Genomic DNA, 24,248 nt, shown 5'->3' on the forward strand with positions numbered 1-24,248 from the left:
ACCTAAGGCAAACTGCACCAAAATCCATGGCAAAATTCTTACCATTTTGGTTTTTCATTAAACTAAGCTTTTTATGAAGGGGTAGAAGAAGAACATCTTTTGGGTCCACAAGAGGCTCAGCAACGACATTTTTCTCGGCAGAGTCAAGATTTATTGCAGGCCAGTCCGCTTGAATGTAATTTGATTTCCTATCCCTACTCCAAGTGCTGCAGACCTCTTTTCAAATATTTTCCTATCCCTACTGTCCCACATACATAAAAAGCAACAGTATTTAGTGTACCCCAGTTGCATTCCTAAGAGTACAACCATGACTTTTAGATTTTCCTCTTGTGTTCAGCATATTTAATTGAGTCGAGGAGGGCTGTCATGTTTGCATAAAAGTCTCCTTCACGTGAACTGCATGACCAACAGGAAAAGAAGGAAGACGGTTGCTGTTGTGAAGTAATACAGCTTTCAAACTAAGCTTGGAGGAGTCTATGAATAGCCTCCATTTAGTTGGATCATGGTTCAGATTCAAACATTTTATCCAGCCATTAACGTCGCAGCAAGCAACCAGATTGGTTTTATTCCGAAAAAAAGAAGCAGATCCCCCTGACGTTGGAGAAGACTCCATTGCTGTAGTCTTGACCCTAGAAGTTACGCCTTCTCCTTTGACAAGTCAAGCTTTCGAATGAGATCACTCAATTCCGCGTGACTCAGTCTGTGCCATGTATCATCTTTTACCTCAAAGTCAGGGTCATGGGATGTGGAAGGCTTGTTGAGTTCTTCTTTTTCCACACTTTCTTCAGTTTCTACTTTAAACTCATAATGTTGGGGTGGAATAGGAACTGGTCAACTATCTGAATGTGGAATAGCAGATGGAAGATTTGGGTATTGAACTGTTCCTGTTTTCTTCATTGACAATCCTTCCTTTATAGGCTGAGTCAAGCAGAAATAGCAGTCATCTGTATGGTTTGTAGGCTACTGCCAAACCATAGGCACGGCAAAAGCCATAGATAATTTTTTATTTTTCAGCCAATCTCGTAGTTTAACTGAGCAAGAGTTGAAACATATATGTGGAGCCCATGACGTATCCTGGTCCCCTACATTCATACCAAAATAATGCTGATAGGCAGTCTTTATAAGATTGCGTTTCTGAGACGAAAATGTAATTTCACCACAAATGTAACAAAAATTCTTCACTAAATTTACACATTTTTGTGGCATTTTGATATAGAAAATGTTACACTTCAAAGGCACTCCAAAACCAGAAATTCTGAGAAAAGGTAAAGCAAAAACAATATGAAACTCAGTCATAGCAACACTTATTATGTTTATAACCTACAAACATATGGAGAACGTTGTGTTATGTCAGATGAGAGGTGTGAGAACTACCCCCACCCCAAAAAAACCTCCAACAAAATAAGAATGTAAACTCTAAGAAATGATATGTCACTGTATCTCCAAATCGGTCATTTTTATGTTGATTTTTGAATTCAGCAGATGAAAATACATAAGAATACGCTAATTTTGAGGCCGAAACAAAATCATCATTGGGCAGTGTAATCAATGTTAAATTTGTACGGCTTCTAAATGGTTAAAAAAACGAAAGCTTTTCAAATCTGCATCCAAAATAAGGTAAACGGATGGAAATATATATCCTAGCAAAAATGTGTACAGTATGTTTGTACATATTTATTATATTACAATTGAAAATGTGAAAAAATGAGAATTTAAAAAAAAATTGCCCAATTTTGGCGCTTTTAATAAATATACACAAATATTATTGGACTTCTGACCTAGTTGGGATAATTTGCACTCACAATGCCTAGGCCTGTGTTCCTTCCAGATTCCGTGGGGTCTGCTCTGACTCGTACTTTCGCTGCTGCAGGGAGGAAAAAGTCTCTCTGACGGCTGGGTCCACCATCTTTGTATCACTATCTCCCTGGCTTGTGATTGGCTCAGACTGGCTGGTCTGAGACTCAGCTTTCCCTCTTGTGTCCGATCTCTCCTACCACATCTTCTCTTCTCTGTCTCTCTCCCTACATTAAACTCTGCCCCCCAATCAATCCTAACCCAGACAGAAACCGCTCACAACACACAGAGCAGGTTAGGGTGACAGGGGTGCAAGAACATACAAGTTGGTTGGGACAACAATGACACAGACATACACACATACACATTCCACATGAGATAGCCAAACAAGAGCTGTGGGGGCCCCAACCTCAGGCAACTACAGTTGTTTGTCTATAATTGTCCTGTATATAACAACCAGTCCACATTTTTTACTAATTAATGTAGAAAAAGAGTTAATTACAAAGGGTTCACTTACTTTTTCTTGTAGCTATATGATATTAAAATCCCTTTTAATTCAGAATTGATCAGGAACTGTCAATCAACACCAGTGCACTGAAACTGCAAATATTAACCCCTTCAGCATTTGTATTTGTTGATGCACCATGCAGCTACAATGTATATATACATCCTCTACTTTAGCGGCACATCTTATCGTGTAGCTTTCTGCCAGTAGGTTAGCTCTTGCTAATAAACAGTGAGGAATGTAGTGGTCAAAATGAGTCAAATTACCAGCTAGCGACAGGCGAAACCAGAAAATTGAAATGGGGATCTTTGTTCTCAGGTCTTCTATTGATGATAGGCATGGGTGGACTGGCCAGTGAACTCACCAGGAAAATTCCCAGTGGGTCGATTGGGTCCTGGGGCCGGTGCTGGGGGTGACAATTTTTTTTAAATTTGACTGCAGAAGTGACATAAAATAAAAAAAACACATTTACTCACCTGGGTCTGTCTTCTCGGCTCATGGGCTCTGAAGTTCACTCAGCATTGGTTTTGCACTGATTTTCACATTACACGGTCACGTGGTTGCTACAATCAGTCTCCAGCCTCACCAATGCTAGGGACTGGCACTAGACGTAGCGATTACGTGACCATGAAACCCAGGTGAGTGTATGTGGTTTTTAATTTTAATGCATACAATAGGGGGCAAAGGGGATATTATTATTATGATCAGGAGGAGTATTCTTATTACCAAAAGAAGGACAAGTGAGGCATTATTTTTATTACCAGAAGGTGGCCATGAGGGGCATTATTATTACTGAACGGGGACAGTAGGGGCATTGTTACTTAAAGGAGCCCGTATAGGATTTTATTACTTACTGAGAGTATAAAAGAAGGCACTTTTACTTTGTATGGGGCACTAAAAGTGGTACTTACTCTGTGGTGCCTACAGAGAGCACAAAAAGGGAATACTCTTATGCTTTATTACTATCTGGGCCACTCTGGATAGGAAGATTATGTAGAAGTATGCAAAACAAAGGCAGGTGGCTAGAAAATTGAGGAGTCACAGATGTCTATGTGTCAAATTCTGCAGACACAGGTTGTGACTGGGAGAAGTCATGATCGCAGTCTGGGCCATATGGATAAAAGGGAAGGGGTATTGGTATTCTTTAAAACCCTTTACTTTCCTAGCACATAGCCAGGTCGCTTTCTCAATTATAACACATTTAATCAATTGATCTTTTTTTAATCATAAGACCTTATCATTATACCATTATTACAACTATTAACCCTTTCCAATCCAATTTGTATCCTGGTTTTCCTAGGGGACTTACTCTTTTTCTGCCGTTATACAATGGCGCTATCTGTTGGCTAAAGCAAGTACTGCATGAGGTGACACGTTGGATAGGCTCCGACAGCAGAGAGGCTGGCAATATACAGTAAGAGAACCCCGATGGACGTCTTCTAACATCGGAGCTGTACAGCCTTAAATCATAATGTCTTCAGACATCAGACAGTGGATTGGAAAGGGTTAAGACATTGCAAAGGCTGGTCATGTTAGTAGCCTAGCTGTAATAAAACAGCAGAATGCTGCTACTATAATGCATCATTATCACTTATCTATGTAGGAAAAAACTGCTGAAAATTTGCACCATTTGCAAGAATTTTGACCATGACATGAAACCGCAATTATGTTTCTTTCTGTTTCTCCTAATTCATGTGGATTGTACACTATAACCATAATGGTGGAATAAATTGTATATTCAGTTGTATCTGTGAGTGGTCAAAACTAATCCTAAAGCCTTATGTCCACTTGCATGCACGGATTACACTGCTGAATCCCTGTGTGCCCGGGGACATGGAGAGGAGAAGAACATTATCTTACCTCACCGAATCCAGCGCGGCTCCCCTCCGTACAGGCTGGATCTTCTTTCTTCAGCACTGCGGATGTGTCTGGGCTTTTTTTTTCTCCTTCAAATCTTCTGCTTTCCTGTGGATTTGTAGCACCTCCACAGTGACAGCTGCAGGTGTGCTGTGGTGAGGGTGGATTCCATTGATTTCAATAGAACCCGTCGCTGTTGGACATTGAAGCATGCTGCGATTCCTTCCTATGCGTGCATCTCGCACACTGGAAAAAAAATCATATCCGCATGCTTTTACTTGCCATGCGGATGGTAATACATCCCTATGGGTGGCAAGACGCGCAGATCTCCTGTGCAGGAGACACGCACGGATTTTATAATTAAAATCCGCACCTGGACATCGGGTCTTCACAAAGGAGCTGGCTGGTTAAAACATAGTTATGTTTCATATAAAATAACTACTTTTATAGTAATGGGATTTGTCTGGTTTTTTTAACCATAAACTCTGTGGAACTGTACAGGGAAAGCTCTGTGCCCTATAGCAAGTACAAAATCATAGTAAGGTAAGTTCTGCCACCTAGAGGCAAAACATAGAAATGGCAGGGACAATGATAAATATAAGGTTCTGCACATGGGCAGGGAAATACATGTCACCATTACACACTAAATGGGAAACCACTGGGTAACACTGACATGGAAAAGGACTTGGAGGTTTTAGTTAACTGTAAACTTAACTGAAGTAACCAGTGTCAGGCAGCTGCTGCCAAGGCAAATAGGATCATCAGATGCATTAAAAGAGGTCTAGGGGCACTCAGGAAGGACGTATCAGAGCCTGAGCGGGTACAAAGGCGGGCAACTGAAGTAATAAACGTAATGGGCGGACTACAATACCCAGGGAGGTTATCAAAATTGGGATTATTTCGTTTAGAAAAAAGACAGCTGAGGGGCGACCGAATAACTATGTATAAATATATCAGGGGACAATACAGAGATCTCTCCCATCGTCTGTTTATACCCAGGACTGTGACTGTAACAAGGGGGCACCCTCTACATCTAGAGTAAAGAAGGTTTCTACACCGATATAGAAGGGGGTTCTTTACTGTAAGAGCAGTGAGACTATGGAACTCTCAGCCTGAGGACGTGGTGATGGCAAAGTTGGTAAAAGAATATAAGAGGGGCCTGGACGCCTTTCTTGAGCGATACAATCTTACATGTTATATCACTGATTACTACAGAAGGTTTGGTGATCCGAGGATTATTCTAATCGCCAGATTGGAGTCATGGAGGATTTTTTTTCCCCTGTGATATCGCTGCGCTTTTTTCAATGGGAACGCAGCGATATTGCAGCATGAAAAAAACGCTAGTGGGTAAAAGCCCTAAGGCCTCCTGTCCACGGGCAATTCTGCATTGCGTTATCCGCGGCGATAATCCACATGCGGGTAACACAATGAACGCTTGCCATAGGACAACTATGGAAAGCGCAGCCCGATGTACACAAATGGAAATCCGCCACAATTTTCCGCTCAAGTATAAAATTTGCGGCATGTCACGATATTTTCCTCGATGAACCTATCATAATGATAGGATAATTGCGGTGACTTTAGTGTCCTTCCACGACAGAAATCTGCTTGCCCGCGGGCGTAAAACCGCAACACCCATGAACAGGCAGCCTTAGTGCTCCCCCCTCTGCCATAGGGGAGGAGGGGGAAGCAATAAAAGGTCTTCGCGATCAGCCTATATTAATGATAGGCTCACCACGAAGAGTCGCTGCATGCAGCAATTTTAATCACACGAGCGGAAAAATCGCTTTCATTTTCTGCTTGTGTGCAGTAGGCTACGCTTTCCATAGTAATCCTGGCATGCGAGTTCCGTGTGCGATTTATTGCCACGAATCTCGCAATGACACCTCGCCCATGGACATCCAGCCTCATTGAGGAAAATTGGCTTCTACCTCACTGTTTGTTTGTTTATTTGCCTTCCTTTGGATCAACATTTGGGAGTAATAGGCTCACCTGGATGGATGTGTCTTTTTTCAGCATGAGAGTGCATTCACATGAGCTTGTACATACATAGGTGCACACAAAACCGCGCACCCATGTACATGCACAAACATGCATGAATGCAGGTCTGTGTCCATTGCCCTCAATGGGGCCACGGCTGCTGTTGGCGGCCCCATTGCAATCACAGAAAATGGCCGTTAATTACTGACTGAGGAGTGCATATAGATGCATCCTCTCACCATGCAGGTAGCTGACTACCAAATGGAGGAGCCAATAACACCTGTGCAGGACCCCCCTCACTATCAAGAGGCAGTGTGAGTGGTTGTTTTATCGGTCTCCTGCACAGGTGTTATTGGCTCCTCCATTTGGTGGTCAGCTACCTGCATGGTGAGAGGATGCATCTATATGCACTCCTTACTCAGTAAGTAACGGCCATTTTCTGTGATTGTTTTTAATTCTTGATTTCCCCTTCTGTGATGCATTTATATTAGTGTAGGGACCCACTACAACGCAAGGAACCGTGAAGTGGCTAGTGGGCTCATGTATCTTGGCCAACATCCAACCAATGCCTTGCATTTATTATCTATCATTCACATACAGTGTGGCATTAAGACTCCAGGTTGGCGGAATCTGCTCATTCACCTACTCCTGGAACCCCCGTAAAAAATCCTCATGACACTTCTACAGTTGTATATAATTCCTCTCATAAGGAACATTCATACATTATCTCTATAGCTGTTTTAGGTACTGGGTTGGAGCATTAGGTGTAGCAGCCGCAGATGTGGAAAGAGTAGTTGGGGACGAGCCAGGAGTCCGCAATAGGAGGTCTTATGGGCAGAACAAATGGAGTAGATGGGTCGTGTTGTCAAGAAGGAAGCCAGGGGTCGGTATCAGAAGGTCTCAGTGTTGAGTTAGAAATGGAGAAAGTGGGTCACGTTGTCGGAAGGGAAGCCAGGGGTCTTATCAGAAGGTCTTCGTTGAATAGCAGAGAAGCAGGCAGTAGTAGAGCTTGATCAATGGCTGCTGAGGCACAATATTCACGCAAAGGAGGCGGGAACATGGCCTGGTTTATATAAGAGGCTTAATCAGAAACAGAAGCATGGCCATTTTTATATAGGAGGCCTAATCAGGAACATGGTGGGGACAAGACAGGGAAACAGAGAAGCATGGCTAGGTTTCAGCAGAGGAGCTGTCCAAGACCTGGACAGAGCTGCTGACTGGAGCGCAGCAATATTCTTGAGGTGCAAGCGAACTGTTCAGGCCAGAGATTGGATGTAGGGGTAAAGGAGGGATTGGAGTCGAATGGGCCTGTGGTGCCTCACACTGAGATGGAGATGTCAGGATGAGGTCGGTTAGTAGGGGGCGGAAACAGGAGAAGGTCAGTTTTTGGGAGGTTCAGTTTAAGGTAGAGAGTGGACATAGGGTTAGAGACCACGTACATCCGGTTGCATACTGAAGAAACGGTGCTGTAATGTCATGAGAGGAGGTGTATAACTGGGTGTCGTCGGTGTAGAGATGGTACTGACAGCCAAATCTCCTGATGGTCTGTCCTGATGGTAGTGGCTGTGTTAATGGAAAAAAGAAGGGGGCAGAGGACTGAGCCCTGGGGGACCCCAACAGCAAGGGAGGAGGATCAGTAGGGAATAGTTGCCCCTCGATTTAGCCGTTAGGAGGTTGTTTGACACTTTAGTCAGAGCAGTTTCTGTCGAGTGTAGAGGATAGAAGCTGGACTGTAGGAGGTCAAGAGGAGAGTTTTCTGATAGATAGCTTTTAAGGCGGGAGTAAATTAGGCTTTCTAATAATTTGGAGATGAAGGGGAGATTTGAGAAGAGTCGGTAGTTGGCAGCATCGGTCGAGTCAAGAGTCGATTTCTTTAGCAGTTGGGATATGATAGCCTATTTGAATTAGGAGGGGGAGATGCCAGAGTTTTGGGTGTGAACGGTCTGAAGGTCCTGTACATATGGTAGGCTGGTGGGTCTGATGAGATTCTAGGCAGCTTGACAGGCAAAGAGAGGAGGTTATGGTCCGAGAGCGGGATAGGGGAGTTAGTGAAGTGGCAAGCAGAGCAGAGACGGAGGAAGACTAGATCAAGAGTATTGCCATCTCTGTGAGTGGGAGAGGCTGTGAGTTGTGAGAGACCAAGGAAGGAGGTCTACATTTGCTGTAATTGAGCCTCTAGAACATGCAAACTCGTAGACTGTCGAAGTTGGCATCCCAGATGGTCCAATACATGTTCTATTGGCGATAAATCTGGCAACTGGGCAGCCATGGAAGTGTGACAGTGTTGTAGAGACATTCCTAGAAACCCTTGTTGTGGGCGGCCAACTATTATCCTGTTGGAGGCCGCCATGAGAGACAACACATGTGCCTGCAGGATGTGCTGAACATATCACTGAGCTGCCATTGTCCCTCGTACCACCACTAGCGGTAGCCGACTGTCATGCAATGGCCCCCAGATCATCACACCAGCAGTGTGAGCAGTGTACCGCTCCACAGCAAAGGCAGGATTGCAGTGTTCACCCTCAGGTCTCCAAACACGAACACAGCCGCCATCAATGCCCAAACTAAACCTGGATTAATCGCTGAAGACAACTGGAATCCACTTTGTAGCATCCAGTTTAATCGTGCATAACACCACTACAAATGGTGATGGTGGGTGTCAAAGGCAGTACACATCATGTGTGCCATGAGACCAAAGGTCCTTTAGCCAAACACCTGGAAATGGATACAACAGATGCAGGGGTCTAACGATGGTGTCACCTGTTTCTGAACTGCTCATACTTGTCGAACGATCATATGATGTTGTCTACTGGTGGTCTGTCGAGGGGGTCCTGAGCCCAGTCCCCTTGTGTGCCCTTACACATCCACTGGTCCCAACACCTCCTAACAGTCTGGTCAGAACGGTCCAGGTGTCGGCAATTCCTTAATATGACCATCCAGCTTCTTACATCCCAAGAAAAACCTTCTGTGTGTCTTAGAGGCGTCTAGTGGTCAACAAGCTCTACACAAGCAGAAGAAGAGGTCACTGCACACAAGTAATCACTGCTAAAAGGGATGAAGCTGATTTTTAATCTGCATGAATTATTTTAGCTCCTGTTGTTCTAGCGTATGAAGCGGGGTTTTAAAAAAAAAAAACAAGAAAAACCCCAACATATTCTGACTCTTCGAACTTCGCGCCAGTGTGTGTGAGCGTGAAAAGACGGGTCCTGCCGTAACTCTTCTTGCACACAACATGCGAGCGTCCCGGTAGTGGAAACTAAACCAGTGATCAGTGGTTTCGTATCGTCCCATCATGCGGCCACATAACGGCCCGTGTGTTGAGGCCCTTACCAAGGATATTCATCGGGGATCTTACAAGATGCTATATAATACAAACCTGCAGCAAGATAGTGTTACATGAGACTGGATTTATCACCAAATCACAGCAAAATCATGGAGATTCTGATCCTGCCCTTATACTTTGTATTACTAGTCAGCATTATTATAGTATTACTACTGCTGATTCCGGAAGGTCTCAGATGCTCCTCGAATCGCTTCTCTAAGATGTGACAAATGTCTTCTCTAGCAGTATAAGGCTGCTGTCACGCCTGCGTTGGGGTCGCTTCAGGGTTTCCGTCTCTCTGCTCCATTTTTGGAGAACAGAAACTGAAATAAAACAGAAAACAACGAATCCATTTTTTCCCCATTGATTCCAATGGGGTTTCAATAAAGCAGAAAGGCTTCCGTATGCTTCCATTTCATTAGATTTTCGTTTCTTTGGATGATAAAATAGCGCAGTCTGCAGCGTGATTTTTCTGTTTAAAAAACGTAGGCCTGACAGAATGAAGGCAAACAGAAGCCTTTCTGTTATTTTTCAAACCCCATTGAAATCACTTGGGTAATAAATCATTTTTTCTCTCCTCTAAAAATGGAAACCGTGAATTGACCGTCACGCAGGTGTGAGCGCGGCCTTATTCTGTAATCCCTGTGCCTCGTGTTTTGTATGTGGGATATATGTGTTTGTCAGAACTTCCAAGTCATTTCATGTTTTAGAATCTCAAACATTTTGATCTTAATTAGAGATGAGTGAACCTACTCGTTTTGAGTAATTACTCGATCGAGCACCGCAATTTTCAAGTACTTCCGTACTTGGGTGAAAAGATTCGGGGGGCGCCGGGGGGCGGGGGGAGGCGTGGCGGAGCGGGGGATAGCAGCAGGGAACAGGGGGAGCCCTCTCTCTCCCTCTCCCCCCCACTCCCCGCTGCAACCCCCCACTCACACACGGCGCCTGCCGAATCTTTTCGCCCGAGTATGGAAGTACTCGAAAATCGCGTCGCTCGGGCGAAAAAAGGGCCTGGCCGAGTACGCTCGCTCATCTCTAATCTTAATGTAACACATACAACAACAGTAGTTTCAGGCTTCCCTCACACAGGCGTTGTGGTAAGCGCTACGATTTAAATTGCGGGGCTTTGCAGCATTTTACTTTAGTTTTGATGAGGAACGCGAAACGCTCAAAAATAGAACAAACCCTGCTGGAAAATCACAGTGCTAAAAGTCACTGCAATCGAGCGGCTGTCTGAGCGGTCTAATCGAAAACAATGGGAGCGCTATACCGCGATGCTGAAAACGCCGCTCTAGTCGTGGTAAAAAATGTCTCTATGAGGGAGACCGTAGGCAGGTGTGAAAAATGCTGCAAAGTGAGAATGCTTTCAGAAAGAGAAGAAGTGTTCTCAGTTTCATCAAAAACCAAAATGCAAAGTGAGTGAAGAGAGGAATCTAAATCAGTATTTGGTGTGACCGCCCATTACCTTCACAACAGCATCAGCTCTTCTAGGAACGCTTGCACACAGTTTTTGAAAGAGCTCGGCAGGGAGGTTGTTCCAGACATCTTGGAGAGCTAAGTACAGATCTTCTGTGGATGTCGGCTTGTGAAACCATTGGTCACGTTTTGCGGGCGTGATTTTAATCGCTTAGTAAGGTTGGACTTGATGGATATTTGTCTGTTTTCAACCTGCATAAACCAAGTAGCTGAAGAGTTTGTGCCTGCTGCTGACGTCTCCTGATGCCCCCCACCGATGACGGTTGTCCCACCAGACCCCTTGTTCCCCGTCTTCCAGTAGTCAGGCCATATTCAGCGTCAGAAACATCCAACACGGACTTCAATGGAAATCCATGGCATAAATCTGCATGTTAACGGTAGATCTCTGACATGGATCTGGATTAGAGCTGCCGTAGGTACGCACACCAACTACTTGCATTCAGTCTGTATGTGGATACACCGCTGCGGAATCCACATCAACAAGGGACATGTCACTTCTCTTCTTTCCATGAAGCCTTTGGGCCATGTGCTGTCTGTGGTAAATCCCGGGCAGCACATGACCCCATTATAGCCTATGGGTCTATGCAGATTAACGAGGACCGCTAACTCATCGCATGCTCTATTCCTGTCCGTATCACGCTGATGCATGGCTATGTGCTATATCCAAGTGAGTCCAACAGCACATGGACAAGTGTCCGCGTGTTGTCCGATGCAAGTTAAACCCCAATCACTCGGGCGCAACTTGTACACACGGTAGGTGTGCACACAGACTAATGCAGATTCCACCATGTGAACACGGCCTAATGGATACAAGTAGTAATCTTGTATATACTCTATGCAGCACTAGTTACAGGAGGTCCAACCATGTGAACACGGCCTAATGGGTACAAGTAGTAATGCTGTACATACTCCATGCAGCACTAGTTACAGGAGGTCCAACCATGTGAACACGGCCTAATGGGTACAAGTAGTAATGCTGTACATACTCCATGCAGCACTAGTTAGAGGAGGTCCAACCATGTGAACACGGACTAATGGGTACAAGTAGTAATCTTGTATATACTGTATGCAGCACTAGTTACAGGAGGTCCAACCATGTGAACACAGCCTAATGGGTACAAGTAGTAATGCTGTATATACTCCATGCAGCACTAGTTACAGGAGGTCCAACCATGTGAACACAGCCTAATGGGTACAAGTAGTAATCTTGTATATACTCTATGCAGCACTAGTTACAGGAGGTCCAACCATGTGAACACGGCCTAATGGGTACAAGTAGTAATCTTGTATATACTCTATGCAGCACTAGTTACAGGAGGTCCAACCATGTGAACACGGCCTAATGGGTACAAGTAGTAATGCTGTATATACTCCATGCAGCACTAGTTACAGGAGGTCCAACCATGTGAACACGGCCTAATGGGTACAAGTAGTAATCTTGTATATATAAAGCTGAAAGCCCTCACTGACTCACTGACTGACTGACTCACTGACTGATTGACTGACTCGCCAAAAGTTCTCCAACTTCCCGATATCGTAGAAACATGAATTTTGGCACGAGCATCGATTATCTCCAAAATAGGAAAAGCTAATGGGTCCCAACTCGATTATTCAATTCTAGCGCAAAAGAATTGGCTTCAAAATTTTTCGTGCGGAATGTAATTTTTTCACTTTCCGGTGTCATAGAAATGGGAAATTTGGCACGAGCATTGATTGTCATAAACAGGAAAAGCTAATGGGTCCCAACACCATTATTCAATTCTATGTGCAAAAGAATTAGCGTCCAAATGTTACGTAGATAATGAAAATCTCTCACTTCCCAATGTCATAAAAACATGAAATTTGACACAAGCATTGATTGTGTCATAAATATGAAAAGTTAATGGGTCCCAACTCGATTAGTCAATTCTAAGCGCAAAAGAATTAGTGTCCAAATTTTATGTACGTAATCTAATTCTCTCACTTCCTGATGACATTTTATATAAAGGAAACGTCGCATGGTTTCCTCCACGTGGTGTTTCCTGGGTAACGCAGAGAACTATGCAAAATGGTGAACATATGTTTTTCTTCAGTATCTCTAAAGTAACCACGACTTCGTAAGATTTTCCGTGTGAACACCAGATAAACACCAGTACCAAATTAACTCGGGCAAAGCCGGGTATATCAGCTAGTCTTGTATATACTCTATGCAGCACTAGTTACAGGAGGTCCAACCATGTGAACACGGCCTAATGGGTACAAGTAGTAATCTTGTATATACTCTATGCAGCACTAGTTACAGGAGGTCCAACCATGTGAACACAGCCTAATGGGTACAAGTAGTAATCTTGTATATACTCTAAGCAGCACTAGTTACAGAAGGTCATGTGAAAGACCTGTGGATGTGAGGCATTTTCATGTGGCAGCAGCGCCAGCCCCATTGAAAGCAGTGGGAGAACTCTGGGAGATTCTCTGTGACAGCAGCAGCAGGGGATTCCTTCATCCCCGCAGGGAATCGCTTCACCCCAGTCAGGGCTGAAGGGATTTCCCCACCACATCTTAAGGGATTCCCCGAGAGGATGAAGGAATCTCCTGCCGCTGCTGTAATGGAGGATGACCGCGTTCTCCCATTGCTTTCAATAAGCAATGGGCGATATCGCAGCCAGATAGAACATGCTGCGATCTGTTTCTCACATAGCACCGTGCTGCCATGTGGGATAATATCTCTCATGTGTATGAACCTATTAAAATGAATGGGATTCATGTTTGTGCGTCTCGCAACGCAGAAATCTCACCCGATCTTATCAGCCGTGTGAAACTGGCCTTATTCTTTAGTTGCGGGTTTGTAACTAATTGCAACCTCCGTCCCCCGGAGACTGAACCTAGCTATCGGGTTGTTCAATATAAAGTTGTCTTCAGGTCCTTTTAGACGAGCCGATTATATTATTGTTCGACCGGGCGAATGGCGTCACCGCGGCCTCGTTCACTTGTGCTCTCTGTTTAGACAGGCAGATCCATTGTTGAATCATTCAGTCTGTATAAACGGAACAATAAGTGAAGGAGCCGATGGTGGCGTATATGCCTGCAGAAAATGAATGAAACGCGAATGAATATCGTTTGTCGTCCAGTCGTTGGCTCGCGTTTAGACTGAACGATTTTTATTCACTTTCGCTTGTTTGAACGATAATCGCTCCGCCTGTAGGCACCTTTAGGCCTCATGTCCACGGGGAAAATCAGGCCCGCTACGAATTCTCCATGGAGAATTTGCAGCGGGTCCCTCCTGCCCCGCGGACATGAGCGCTGAAAATCAGAATAAATCAGAATTAACTCACCTCCCGCACGCTCCGGATACTTCCTTCGCCGCGGCGTCATCTTCTCTGCGTCGCGGCCGGATCTTCTTTCTTCGGCCCGGCGGATGCGCAGGATGACGTCGGTGACGTGCCCCGCGCATGCGCCGTCCCGAAGCAAAATGATCCGGCCGCGACTGAGAGAAGATGACGCGGCGGCGAAGAGAAGAAACGGAGCGGGTGAGTAAAATCTGATTTTTGTCTCCCGCGGATCCGGACGGCTTCCATAGGCTTCAATAGAAGCCCGCGGGAGCCGTCCCCGCGGGAGACCCGCATGAAAATGGAGCATGGTCCAGATTTTTTCATGCTCCATTTTTTTTTTTAAATCACTTTTATTGACCATCCGCGGGTATTTATCTACCCCGCGGGTGGTCAATGCATCCCTATGGGGTGCGGATCCGCGTGCAGGAGAAGAGTTAAAATCTGCTGCGGATTTTAATTCTTTTGCCCGTGGACATGAGCCCTTAGGCCTCATGTCCACGGGGAAAATTAGGCCCGCTACGGATTCTCCATGGAGAATCTGCAGCGGGTCCCTCCTGCCCCGCGGACATGAGCGCTGAAAATAGGAATTTAAAAGAATTTACCCATCTGGAGCGGTTCGGGAAAGTCTTCTCTTCCTCACGGCCGGATCTTCTTTTTCGGCCGGCGGATGAACTCGGCACGTCGCCGGCGTGCCGCGCGCATGCGCCGGGCACATCCGCCGAGCCGAAGCAAGAAAGATCCGGCCGTGAGGAATAGAAGACCTTCCCGGTCCGCTCCGGATGGGTAAATTCTTTTAAATTCCTATTTTAGGTCTCCCGCGGATCCGGACGGCTTCCATAGGCTTCAATAGAAGCCCGCGGGAGCGGTCCCCGCGGGAGACCCGCACGAAAATGGAGCATGGTCCAGATTTTTTCATGCTTCATTTTTTTAAAAATCCCTTTTATTGACGATCCGCGGGTATTTATCTACCCGCGGGTGGTCAATGCATCCCTATGGGACGCGGATCCGCGGGCAGGAGAAGAGTTAAAATCCGCTGCGGATTTTAATTCTTCTTTTGCCCGTGGACATGAGCCCTTAGGGAACTGGGCTGTCATTATTCCGACTACCTGGAGAGGGATGCCCTGCCTGGGGGGCTCATACATTTGGCCCCAGCATGGCCGGTAGGCTGCAGCCGCCTGAGGGAAGAGAGGAAGACCTTCAGCTGACGCCAGGCCCGGGAGCGATGGCCAACATAATGACCATATTTGCGCATGCTTTTGCGTACCTAAAGCAAAGGTGTAATAGAACGTCAATGTATTTACTCCGATGAGTGCGTTTTGCACGAGGATTTTGCGTACTTGGACAAAAGTAGGAACTGTTGTATTTTCCTGTGGTTTGTGCAGCAAAGTCCCCCAGAGAAGTCTATGGGAGGAGCGCAAATACGCAAGAGGGAGCGTGAAACACTGCGCAAAACACGGGGAATACAACACATCTGGAGCTTTTAAAGCTAAATGGTTTTTTAATCCACGGAGGGGTGTGTCGTGTGACCTGGCCCTGCGTTCGCACAAAGTACAGAACTACACGCAAACACGAGCGCAAATATACTTAATTCACTATAATGCGCTGCGGCGAGTGTTTTTCTGCATATGGTCGTGTGAAGAAGCTCTAAGGCCGGGCTCACACGGCCAAAAGTGTAAAGCGCAGCGTGGAGCCGGCTGTGACCGTGCATATGGCGGCAAAATCCTACTGCACATGACTGTGTACTCACGCACCCCGCCATGCGCAGCACACCTGTGTCTTTTTATACTCCCCTTAGTGATGATGCGTATACCCCCCGCCCGTATGCATGTAATTGTATATACATACGCGTATATATGCTTGGCAATAGAGAATAATGGGCTCTAACTCACGTATTAACCCCTTCATGACATGGCCTATTTTGGGCTTAAGGACGCAACAAGTTTTGGCGGATTTTCTTCTCCGTTTATCAAAAGCCATAACTTTTTTATTTTTCCATCGACGCGACCGTACAAGGGCTTGTTTTTTGCGTGGCGAACTGTAGTTTTTATCGGTGCCACTTTCGGGTACATAGACTATATTGTAAAATTTATTTATTTTTTTTAATGATAGCAGAGAGAGAAAACGCATCAATTCTGCCATAGATTTTTTAAATTTTTTTTTTACACCGTTAATCATGCAGCATAAATGAGACATTCCATTTTTTCTGCAGACCGGTACGGTTACAACGATACCAAAATTCTAATATTTTTTTAAAGGTTTTCCCACTTTTCTGCAATAAAAACCCTTTTTTTGGAAATCTTTTTTCTATTCTAAATTGCTGCATTCAAAGTCACGTAACTTTTTTATTTTTTCATGTACAGAGCTCTATGAGGGCTTATTTTTTGCGAGACGAGCTGTAGATTTTATTGGTACCATTTTGGCGTACATACGGCTTTTTTGATCACTTTTATTGCGTTTTTAGTGAGGCAAAATGCTAAAAATGAGCATTTTGCCTCAGTTTTTTACCTTTTTTTTTAGCGTTTTTTTCGGTGCACAGTCAAAAGCATGTGCAACTTATTGTACGCATCGTTACGGACGCGACAATACCAAATATGTGGGATTTAATTTTTTTTTTACCTTTTTTTATGCTAATCTGAGAAAAAGCATAAAAAATGGTTTTTTTACTCTTTTTTTTACATTTTTTTTTAATTCATTTTTTTAATCTTTGTTTTTTTTACACTGTTTGTGTCCCTCTGAGGGACTTACAACACTGTGCCTATGATCGCTGTTATAAGGCATGGCAGAGCTACTGCTCTCCCATGCCTTATCGCTTATACAGCGATCCTAGGCATAGGCAATACAGGACGCCGGTGTCTGGCGTCCTGTTGCCATGGTGACAGGCCGGGCTCTCGCGATGACATCGCGAGTTCCGGCCGGAGACACAGAGGGAGCCGCGCTCCCTCTGTGAACTCTTTCCCTGCCGCGATCTACTTAGATCGCGGCAGGGAAGGGGTTAACAGTGGCGGGCGCATCTCTGATGCCCCCCCGCTGTTGCAGCGAGACGCCGGCTGTGACTGACAGCCGGCTCCCGCTGCGGGATAGCGCTGGATCTTATGTGATCCCGCGCTATCCCCAGGACGTAAGTTTACGCCCTGTTGCGGGAAGTACCCCGCTCCCAGGACGTAAACTTACGCCCTGCAGCGGGAAGGGGTTAATGGTGCTTGTGTATTACGCAGTTCCTTCTGATAAGCGTACAGCAATGTAAGTGATGTTGAGTTACCGCGTATCGCACGGCGTCCAGATCCCATGTAATACGCTGTAAACATACGGATGTGTGACTAGCCCTGAGACAGGCTGTGAGGTAACAGCCATCGCAGAACCCTCAGCCACCAGCCATGGCTTCTTCATCTGCCCCAATAGGGCCAGCAGCTGCTTCCCTACAGAATGGGGGCCGCTGCCGCAGTGCCCTCCTCCTCGGCTGCCTCACTCTCCGCCTCAGTGCTACAGTCTCGGACGGAGGACATTACTCCGGTGATGGGAGCCGGGCTGCTGACAGGAGGATGCGGCAGTCATCACTGGCGGGGAACACGGTGAGTCGGGGGAGACGGGAGGATGAGCTGTGATATATATTGTGCAGGGGCGTAGCTAGAGGCTCATGGGCCCGGGTGCAAAAGTTTAGCTTGGGGCCCCCTTCCAGACCCGTCCACCCACCACTCCTTTTCACAGCTACTCCTTGTATATCACTTTTAGCTACATTACTGTTTTTTTTAATGACCCATCAATGGATCATTAGTAATCAGGGGTTTTAGATTTTTAAAACATCCAGAACACAAGCCTCAAGGCACGCTTTGCTTCCTCAGGAAAGAAAAAAATAATTCTATATACACATACATAATACAGGCACACATACATTGGAGACAGCATGAGCTAACTTTTATCACATGTTAGGGCTCATGTCCACGACCAGGTTTTCACCACGTATTATGCACACGTGGTAATCCCAGCATGCTCTCTTTCTCTGCGTACCACGTAACGTGAGCCCTGTACACTTGTATGATACACTGCCCATACACATTACATTGTTTTCATACGCATTGTCACTCTAAACAGAGTGGGGAATTAAAAAAAGAATCCCCCTGTACAAGGCCATATGTGGTCCCTGCCGGCAGCGTGCATGGTTGGGAAATGTGTGAGATGTCGGTGGTCTCCCACAGTGTTGTAGGCTTACAGCTGTGGCATTGAGCCCTCAGTCACCAATACAGCGGCTCGGTTCTAGCATACCTCTAATAGTGAAGTCAGGTGCCGGCTCGCAGAACCCCCCTCACTCACCCCCACTCCCCATCACACAGAACCCCCCTCACTCACCCCCACTCCCCATCACACAGAACCCCCCTCACTCACCCCCACTCCCCATCACACAGAACCCCCCTCACTCACCCCCACTCCCCATCACACAGAACCCCCCTCACTCACCCCCACTCCCCATCACACAGAACCCCCCTCACTTACCCCCACTCCCCATCACACAGAACCCCCCTCACTCACCCCCACTCCCCATCACACAGAACCCCCCTCACTCACCCCCACTCCCCATCACACAGAACCCCCCTCACTCACCCCCACTCCCCATCACACAGAACCCCCCTCACTCACCCCCACTCCCCATCACACAGAACCCCCCTCACTCACCCCCACTCCCCATCACACAGAACCCCCCTCACTTACCCCCACTCCCCATCACACAGAACAACCCTCACTCACCCCCACTCCCCATCACACAGAACCCCCCTCACTTACCCCCACTCCCCATCACACAGAACCCCTCTCACTTACCCCCACTCCCCATCACACAGAACCCCTCTCACTTACCCCCACTCCCCATCACACAGAACCCCTCTCACTTACCCCCACTCCCCATCACACAGAACCCCTCTCACTTACCCCCACTCCCCATCACACAGAACAACCCTCACTCACCCCCACTCCCCATCACACAGAACCCCCCTCACTCACCCCCACTCCCCATCACACAGAACACCCCTCGCCCCCCCACTCCCCCCTATCACACAGAACCCCCCTCGTTTCCCCCACTCACCATCACACACAGAACCCCCCTCACTCACCCCCACTCCCCATCACACAGAACCCCCCTCACTCACCCCCACTCCCCATCACACAGAACCCCCCTCACTGACCCCCACTCCCCATCACACAGAACCCCCCTCACTCACCCCCACTCCCCATCACACAGAACCCCCCTCACTCACCCCCACTCCCCATCACACAGAACACCCCTCGTTTCCCCCACTCACCATCACACACAGAACCCCCCTCACTCACCCCCACTCCCCATCACACAGAACCCCCCTCACTCACCCCCACTCCCCATCACACAGAACCCCCCTCACTCACCCCCACTCCCCATCACACAGAACCCCCCTCACTCACCCCCACTCCCCATCACACAGAACCCCCCTCACTCACCCCCACTCCCCATCACACAGAACCCCCCTCACTCACCCCCACTCCCCATCACACAGAACACCCCTCACTCACCCCCACTCCCCATCACACAGAACCCCCCTCACTCACCCCCACTCCCCATCACACAGAACACCCCTCGTTTCCCCCACTCACCATCACACACAGAACACCCCTCACTCACCCCCCTCTTAATCATACCGAGGACGTTCCCTCTCACTGACTGCACTTACTTTCACTATGGTCTCTGCGCAGGCAGCCCCTCTTGCACATCGGCGTTTCCTCCCAGGAACTCCGCTCAGACTCCTCCCCTCTGATGATCTCTGTGCTGGAGAACCAGATGGGGGAGGGGTCTGAGCGGAGGTCCTGGGAGGAGCGCCGATGTGCCCGGAGAGGCTTCCTGCCTGCGCAGAGACCATAGTGAAAGTAAGTGCAGTCAGTCAGTGTCGCCTGACTGACTGCAAAGTAAGCCCCGTGGGCCCCCTGGGGCTCAGGGGCCGGGTCGCAACCGCACCCCCTATATGTACGCCAGTGATATCTTGTATATCCCGACAGACAGACAGACTGCTGTGTGTATATACTGTATGTGTGCATGGGGGTCGGGAGGACATGTCAGCTGTACGGCACGGGGGTAACAAGTTGGTCTAGTCAGCATGCAGCCCGGACTAGTTGTTGTACTTGGTTACCAAGGAGCAGGACTGTCAGCCACAACACAAGGCTGCCTGAGGAGAGGAGGCTGCGGAGGGAAGCCCTGCACGAGGGGGTGTGAGGGCTGTCAGAGAGGGGAGGGGAATATGAGGGCTGGCATTGAGATGAGGGGAGTATGAGGGCTGGAATGGAGGTGAGGGGGGTGTGAGGGATGGCATGGAGGTGAGGGGGGTGTGAGGGATGGCATGGAGGTGAGGGTGTATGAGGGCTGGCATGGAGGTGAGGGGGGTATGAGGGATGACATGGAGGTGAGGGGGTAGGAGGGCTGGCGTGGAGTTCAGGTGTGTGTGAGGACTGGCATGGAGATGAGAGGGGTATGAAGGTTGGCATGGAGGTGAGGGGGCTATGAGGGCTGGCATGGACGTGAGGGGGATATGAGGGCTGGCATGGAGGTGAGGGGGGTATGAGGGCTGCCGTGGAGGTGAGGGGGATATGAGGGCTGGCATGGAGGTGAGGGGGGTGTGAGGGATGGCATGGAGGTGAGGGGGTAGGAGGGCTGGCATGGAAGTGAGGGGGGTATGAGGGCTGGCATGGAGGTGAGGGGGTAGGAGGGCTGGCATGGAGGTGAGGGGGTAGGAGGGCTGGCATGGAGTTCAGGTGTGTGAGGACTGGCATGGAGATGAGAGGGGGTATGAAGGCTGGCATGGAGGTGAGGGGGCTATGAGGGCTGGCATGGACGTGAGGGCTATATGAGGGCTGGCATGGAGGTGAGGGGGGTGTGAGGGCTGGCATGGAGCTGAGCGGGTATGATGACTAGCATGGAATTAGATCAACAGTTTAGGGACATGAAGTAATCCTGCCGTATTCCGCCCCTCAGGGTCCTGTAATGTAAGGCTGGGTTCTCACATGCCGGATTCCCGGCGAAAAACTCGCGGTTTGGCTGCAGCGAAAAAACGTGAGATTTCCTCCGGGAAAAGCGCTGCTTCAAAACCCGCGGCACTGTGCCGCAGGTTTTGAAGCGGCCTGGCCGGCGAATCCGCGCCGCAGCACCGGCTTTTGCCGGCTTTGCCGCGACGGATTCACTGTCCCGTGTGGACAACATTTCTGAGAAATCCGCCCTGTGCGAACCCAGCCTAAGAAAGCCGTTGCGCTGTCCGTGTTTTAATGTCATACGACCCCTTTATGTATGCTGAGTATATGGCCGGGCTCACACAGTGACATTCATACTCGCTGCGCCCGCCAATCCCCACGCACACGTAATACACGTCCAAATAGAACATGCTGTGGATTTATTCTCTGCACCAGTAATACACGTGTGAAAACCCGCAGATGTTAGCGATCCAATACAAGTCAATGGGCTAACGACATCACGAGCTGCATATAGGAGAAGTGCGCATGCACAATAATAATACACCCGTGTGACACCTGTATGACTTGAAACGCGATAGCGAAGCCCAAGCACTTTTACAACACTGTGGCTATGAATGTTTTGGGGTGAAAGTGAAGAATTCCTATCCTATCCTCTGCCAGGAAGTTAAGTTGACTAAAATACTTCTTTGGTAATTTTTAGAGACATGTTTTCACAATTAATGCTAATCTGACCACTCCATAGTGTTTTTACGTCCTGCCTAAGTGAGCTGTAATTCCCGGGGACGTAAAAACATGCTGCCTCTGGGGATTAAAGCCCTGCAGGCTCTGGACATCGCAGTTCCTGGCTGCCAGCTCCCGGAGGTAACCGACAACCTGGAGCTGTCATGGGGGGCCGCAGGAAGCCCCCTTCCCACAGTTACACGATCGCCAGTATCGCCCGAATAACCCATGATCATAGTATGAGTAGTCAAAAGCACAGAGCTGTCACCGGAAGCTGCTGTATGTGGTTCCCGGTCACTTCATTGCTGTTATCCAATGGATAACAGCGACCATGTAAAAGTTTAAAAAAGGTGTAAAAGAAAACCTCTCCCGTCATGGATTATGTCCGTGAGGGGAGATGAGATTACGATCGGCCCTCGGATTTATATGTGGACCTTACCCTGGCTGTTGCGGACGTGCCTGTCGCCAAAATAGCGGGCGCATGCACAAAAGCCGGGATAATATAAAATCCCCCCGCTCTTGGCTACGAAACGTTGCCAAGAGTCTGGAGATGCCACAGGGGGCCGTGGTCCTTGGTCACATGGTCGCTGCTATCCAATGGATAACGGCGATCACGTAAAAGATTTTTAAAAAGTTTCACCTCCCGTCACGGATCTATACTTGTGACTCGGCTTTTTAAGAGATAAAAAGGTTATGGCGGTGAGAAGACGGCAACAGAAAATACTATATTATTAAAGAAGACATTTTATTATTAAAATTAGTAAAGAAAAAAAAACGTATATATATCTGCGGGCTGTACCGAAAGTGCAGAAGTGGTCATAAATTCTTTATTAATTGATGTAGATTGTTCAACTTGCACATGTAGTTGGAGGGACTCTTCCTCTATACGGGGGCTTCAGAATCTTGTTCTTCCTTGCAGGTCAGTAATGGATTCCAAACAGAAACAACGTGCTGTCATAGAGTTCTTGATGAAGGAAGGATGAAGGCTGTCCGACATCCACAAAAGGCTGCAGAATGACACCATTGACAAGAGGAATGTTCACAGGTGGATGAAGAGGTTTACAGAAGGTGAAACCAGCACTGAAGACAAACCACACAGTGGGAGACCATCAGCTGCGACCACTGACACAAATCGTCAGCGAGTGGATGAGTTGATTCACGGCTGGACTAATGGGTTGAGGCCAAACAGTGACCTCCAAGACTGCCAAGTCTGGTAATATTCCCAACTAGTAATAACACGATTATGTGTTACAAGTACAAGTAAATCAATAATTTATCTGTGCACCAAAATGGATCTATTAGCCCCTTCTCCTATAAACAGTATATAAACAGATTAAAATGGAATGTGTAGGCCCTGTAAGAATGGTAGAGGGTGATAGGGAGAAAGCAAATCTGTTAAAAGGTTTATTCCCCAGTGCATTCACACAAGTTAATCAAATGTTAGATGAAATGCAGAGTGATTTTTCTTGGACATAGAGTGACCAAAAAGGCGCAATAGTGGCATTGTGTAATTTCTTTTTTCTGACCGCGTCCACCCTGCAGGATAGATAATGCATTATTTTTTAGATCAGACTTTTACATTAGCGGCGGTACCAAATATATTTGGGGGGTTTTTTTGCTTGTATTTTTTAATTATAAATACAAGAAAAGTTGTTTTTTTTAAAACTTTTAGTATGTTTTTTACAATAAATTTTTTTTTGTCCCCTTAGGGTACTTGAACTTGAGGTTGTTTAATCGACTTTAACATTTGATGGAATACTTATTGCTGTATATGGTATTTTTATCAGCATTCTATTATGACGGGCCACAGGGAACCCTGAGGGCTTCAAAAGGCCTTGGGCTGCCATGACAAGCGAACAGCACCTCGCAATCTCATCACGAGGGCGCCGTTCGGGACTCTCAATCTCCGATTGGATATTTATAGGGTTAACCATCGGTGTTAGCGCTCACGCTGATCATGGCAGTTGTGGTGAATTATCAGCTGTCAAAAAAAGTCGGTATTCACCATCTCTGGAGTAAAATTGGCTCCCAGTCCCGCTCCACACAAACCTTCCCCAGGAGGGCGTATATATACGCCCTTTATGGTGAAGGTGTTCAATTTTAAAACATCTGTCTCCGGTAGACCATCCCTTTTTTTTTAATAGAAATCAATAGTGATCAGCCCTGATCCGGCTGCTCTGATGCCCGGTAATGTCATGTATTTATGGGTTGTGCTGCCAATGCAGAAATTGGTCTTATAGAGCGACACACATACAGAAGGATCCGGAGCCGGGAGCCACCTTCTATGGCATCCACAGGGATTATAGTC

General features: G+C 47.2%; 1 long non-coding RNA gene across 1 annotated transcript in view; it reads right to left on the reverse strand.

Moving 5' to 3' along the window:
• LOC136619803 (uncharacterized) overlaps window positions 1-19,982 on the reverse strand; it is a 30,388-nt gene extending 10,406 nt beyond the window's left edge. The window contains exon 1 of the long non-coding RNA XR_010791044.1: window positions 19,936-19,982. This is a non-coding gene — a long non-coding RNA (uncharacterized lncRNA). The remainder of the gene's footprint in view (window positions 1-19,935) is intronic.
• Between the last annotated feature and the right edge of the window lie 4,266 nt (window positions 19,983-24,248).

The sequence above is a fragment of the Eleutherodactylus coqui genome, chromosome 3, assembly GCF_035609145.1.
Source record: "Eleutherodactylus coqui strain aEleCoq1 chromosome 3, aEleCoq1.hap1, whole genome shotgun sequence".
Lineage (NCBI taxonomy): Eukaryota > Metazoa > Chordata > Amphibia > Anura > Eleutherodactylidae > Eleutherodactylus > Eleutherodactylus coqui.